Consider the following 5,412-nt stretch of genomic DNA (forward strand, 5'->3'; position numbering starts at 1 on the left):
AGATAGCCCAACAGAGTACTGCGATGCTAACTCACGGACTAACTGACAGACAGATTTGGCTCTTGCATCGCCGGTTATGGCACCCATCCATAAGTTATCTTCGCCTACTCTTTCTGAGTTAGTTTCTTCTACGTATGTTTTGAATTGTGAAACTTGTATTTAGCAAAAAGTCACCGACATTCCTTCAAATTAAACAACACTATAGAAAAATCACCTTTTATTTTGGTTCACTCTGATGTGTGGGGCCCTGCTTGTTAGGGTTTGTATACTAGAAATCACATTTCGAGTGATTGAATATTGTAAAACTCTAATTGTTATTTCCCAATAAATGCAAACAGATTATTTTTGTCATAATGTTGTTATGTTTTATATTTAATGGATGTTTATTGCATATTTAAATGTATAGCGAACATAACAAAAGTCTAAGTCTTTGTTCTAGTAGACCGGTTGTGGGCTGCGCCCAATTTAAGGTACGCGGTCAGTTCTGAACAAAGAAAAATATGAATTTCACAACCTAGATAGGCATAGACTACCTATCGTGAAAGATTGCAATGTCAGTCCGATTATTTCTAACCTTATTGAAATATGATGACGTTGGTGTGGTATAGCACTGAATGGATCTAACAGCAAGAAGAGTCTTTATGCTATCTACTGAAAGATGAGGTCTTGATAATTAATTTCTTAATCAATGTACGTTAGCATTGAGCATACGGTATTGAGTATCTACTACTTTGACTTACCAAAGGTGCGGATTTTTCGTCACCCAACGATCCAGGTATATTGGGTAGTGGTGATCATTATCTAGCGGTGCTAGGATTGCTATTATATTGAATTGTGCGCGATGAGAGTCTCGTTTGATAACATCCGCAAGAGGAGCTCGAAACAAGGTTTTATTATTCGGAACCTAACTAGTTGGAGTTTAATTACTCTATGAATAATAAATAAGAGTTTCTTGCTAAGTCCACTCTTGGAGAATAAAATATGTTAATTAATTAAGTCCATAGCAGACATTAATTGATTAATGGATGTTTCTATCTTAAGCGCGGGAAATAAATCAATCAATTAAAAAGAAACCCGGAATACTTGTAATTTCGGATTTGGAAGGCAGTAGTGCAATATTACTTCTGTAGTGGCTGCTCGTAATATTCCAATATAAGCTTATATTAAATTGTGGGTTCAATTTAATTAGTAAAAACCTAATTGGGGTGAGGCATTGTCCAAATCTTCCTTAGATCCCTGACTTGGCCCAATATGTGTCTTAATATAAATATGAGAATAAAGGAGACAGAAAACACAATTATTCATTGCTCAAATTTTCGTCCCCCTCTATACTTTGAGAGAGTTCGAAAATTGCTCTTCCTCCGTGAGCTGAGTTCTGTCTTCATTATTCAAGTCCTAGTACGTTGGTGAGATTTGCCCACACAAATATCAGCGTATAGTCCGGGACACCAGTCAGAAGATCCGAGGTTGAGTACACGAGATCTTCACGTGGAGAAGACGCAAGCCATCTTCGATTCTTGATTGAATCAACGAGGTAAATTGGCTAACTCCGTACTATGCATGTTTTAGGATTTATTTGTTCTAAAGCATGATTTAATTCAAGTTATAAGCATGATACATGTGATAATTGCGCGAATAGAATTTGTCTAAATAATCTGCTAAATAGATCAAATTCATGCGATTCGTTGTTCATGCACGCTTCCGCTGCCAACCCCTTCACTGCTCCAGTTACTGGAGGACAAGGTTTTCGATATTTTTGTTGTTTATTGATGATTTTTCGCGTATGACTTAGATTTATTTTTGAAAACAAAATCAGAAGTTTTCGAGAGAATTTACTGAGTTCTATCGTCTTGTCCAAACCCAATATAACTCTAGAATTCAAATCCTTAGATCTGATAATGGGAGGGAATACGTGAACTCTAAGATGACATCTTTCTTCACTGTGAAAATGGCCTTGTCCATCAAACTTTATGTGCCTATACACCAGAACAAAATGGGGTAGCCGAGCGGAAAAATCGATATATCCTAGAAATCACCCGTGCCCTCCTCATTGAATAAAACATCCCAAAATCCTTCTGGCCAGAAGCCATCGCAACTTCCGTCTATCTCTTAAATCGTCTCCCACAGGGATCCTTAACTTCAAAACTCCTCTAGAGGTCTTCTCTTCCCAAAACTCGGTACCATCGTCCCTCCGACTCGACCCCAAAATTTTTGGCTGTACCGTGTTTGTCCACATCCCCAAACATGACCTTGACAAATTCTCACCTTGTGTAGTAAAATGTGTCTTCTTGGGTTATGGAAAAAATCAAAAAGGGTATCGATGCTATGACCCTTCGACAGATCGTATGTACACAACTATGAACTGCGACTTTGTTGAAAGCGAATATTTCTATAGCCAATCTAGCGGTCAGGGGGAGAGTAAGTTAGAAAACTCGAGTAGTGACACACTAAATTGGCTACCTCTTTGGGGGGAAACCATTCAAGGGGAGGGGAGAGAAAAACCAAACAAATGAGTCAGATCAAAATCATGTCACAGAAGTTGGTCCAACGGAGGAAGTTAGCAGTACCATCGGGCAGTCAAATCCCCAAGAACATAATGTGTCGCTTCAGGATCCCACCGAGCTATCTGACCAGTCTTTGAATCCTGAGGTAAACACTTCTGATCCCAATATTGGAACCCTACCTAAAACCACTAACAGTGTACAGGGGGAAAACCAAAGTGATACAGAAGAGCCACCGACAGAACAAGAGACTAGGCAAGATAGATTTCCCTACAAAAGTACAAGTGGCATCCCTCCTCGAAGATATTCACCAGAATGGAAATGGCGAAAATCTAGATACTCTGTCGCCAAATCTCACCCAAGGGCACCTCACTTGAAATGGCTAGGGCATTCGAAGATGTACATTTACATTTGAGTGTAAACACACATACACAAGTGTAATGTTGAGGGGAAACTGTGGTGAGCTTATTCTCTGATGCTCTTTCATTGATCCTTCTCATGGATTGAAAATGCAGCTGCAACCATCTGTGAAGAGTTATGGAAGAGAAGTTAGTAAGGCAGTGCAAAGCATAGCCATTTGGTGAGGGAAGTTGATGTCAGGTTGTCCCATCCGTGGTGGAGAGGTAGGGAAGGCCCAAAGTGCGAAGAGGTGTGAGGTGCGTGTGTCTTACTACCGTGTTGTATTTATCCTCTGGGTCGTTGTTTGTTAGTATGCTATCTAAGTAGTTGTGGTAATGTATGTAAGGTTACTTGTTCACCAAGAAACATGGAGTGGTTCGAGCAGAAGAAGATGCTGAGTCGCTCTATGGGAGGCATAGATTTGGTTTCTTCCATTATCCCAGAAGGGGTGGCCTACGTCGGAAGGAGGAGAGAGAGAGATGACTGAAGCTTTACGCCTTCAACTAGGCTGTAAATGTGGGTATCCGATAAGTGTTTCCGCTGAACAGATGTCTCAAAGAAGAGAACATTCAGAAAAGGCATGGCCATCGTCAATTGGAGAAGAGAAGGAGAAAGGAGGCGGGTGTTGACGTCTTCTCAATTGTGTCTCAAGAAAGAAAAAATTGGGCCAAGCATTATTGGGCTCAAGAAGGGAAACAAGTGAAAAGGAATATGGGCTCATTGTATATGAGTGAAATGGGCTAAGAATGGCCTTCCAAATTAAGCTTTGGGCTACAATTTAAATTCAGTCTAAAGATGAATGGCTCCTAGATACGAGCAAAAACTGTCTAGATAAGCTCCTCGACAAGAGTCAAAACTGTCAGAATTAGCTCCTCGACAAGAGTCAAAACTGTCTGAATGAGCTCCTCGACATGAGTAAAAACTGCCAGTCAGAAAAAAAATGAAATAGCTCCTAGATACGAGCTAAAACTGTCTAAGATGGCTCCGGATACGAGTTAAAACTATCTAAGATGGCTACCGGACATGAGCAAAAACTTTCTAGATTAGCTCCTCGACAAGAGTCAAAACTTCTGAATGAGCTCCTCGACATGAGTAAAAAGTGTCGGTCAAAAAAAATGAAGTGGCTCCTAAACACGAGTTAAAACTATCTAAGATGGCTCCTGGATATGAGTAAAAACTATCTAGATTAGCTCCTTGGCATGAGATAAAAATGTCAATGAAGAGCTCTATGACACGAGTTAAAACTATCAACAAAAAATGAAGAAACTCCTTGAAATGTATTCACGACCGCCCCTCTAGGGTTAATAAAAGCGGGCGATCGCGACTTAAAGGGGGTTTAAAAGAACGGGCATAGAAGACTAGGGTTTTCAATAAAGTTTGACCAAGAATTTAAGTCTAATAAATAACGCCCAAGGATATTTATATTAAAATAAGTAAAAGACCAAAGGTTTGACATTAATAAAAGGGTAACGAGTTTTCAACATTTAATCAAAAGATTCATAGTTAAGTAAAAACAAGTAAAGAAAGTATCACAGCGGAAGCATCCAAGAGAAGAGTGAAGTCATGTGTGAAGACACAACGACACTCGGAGTTTCAAAACAACATAGCACATTATTATTTCTGCTCAACACCACCAACCGCTCGTCGCTGCTCAACCTGCACATAGAGAAAACATATGCAGGGCTGAGTACTTTTGAAAATACTCAGTGGCTCATGCCGAAAACATTTTAAATAAGAGTACATATTATCATGCCATACGTAGGTAACCATCGGGGTTTGAACTTATAAAGGCCCGTGGCACCAAAACATTTTTCATTGTTCAAAATAGGGACCACGCAGTCATTTTTCCCCATCGTCGTCAACCATATCTGCCAATACATGACAAGGAATGCGGCCGCAAACCAGGTCACTAGACCGGCCAGCCCGTACGCTAGCACACGATCTACCATAGGTGTACCACTAATCCACGTAGGATTTGCGGCCCTACCGAGGACCCGAATTCGATTTATATAACAGTGGCAACAGCCACATCAGATAGGCACGTTAAAACAAATCACGGCATGATAATCGCTTAAAACCACCCTTATAGCTCCACAGTCATACGTAAACGAGTTTAGAAAAAAGAAAACCCACACATAGTGTAGGGTAGAAAAGAAGCCCACCTCGACCGTTTAGATTTCAAGTATCGCTTTTCCTTTGATATCACGTTTAGCGCCACGAATTATCACCTTTAGGTAAGGTATTCTCAATTAGTCACCAACATGGACTTAATATTATGCATGTCCTTAATTTTTCCCTTTTCCCAACAACAAATGGAAATCACATCATAGCATTAACATCTTTGCATATCATATCATCTCGTCACATATATAATTCATGTATGCCATTCAAAACATAAAATATAGTTATTTTGCAAGGTAGAAATCTGGCAGCACTGCGCAACTATTTATAAAATTTATTTAAAAAACATCCGACTTCCGTTGGGCTAAAACTTTACGAAAAGGCAGTAGAC

General features: G+C 39.8%; 1 pseudogene; it reads left to right on the forward strand.

Annotated features, from left to right (window-relative positions):
• The window catches only part of LOC121781507, a 7,292-nt pseudogene extending 3,909 nt beyond the window's left edge, over nucleotides 1-3,383 (forward strand).
• Nucleotides 3,384-5,412: the final 2,029 nt, after the last annotated feature.

This window comes from Salvia splendens, chromosome 20, assembly GCF_004379255.2.
Source record: "Salvia splendens isolate huo1 chromosome 20, SspV2, whole genome shotgun sequence".
Classification (NCBI taxonomy): domain Eukaryota; kingdom Viridiplantae; phylum Streptophyta; class Magnoliopsida; order Lamiales; family Lamiaceae; genus Salvia; species Salvia splendens.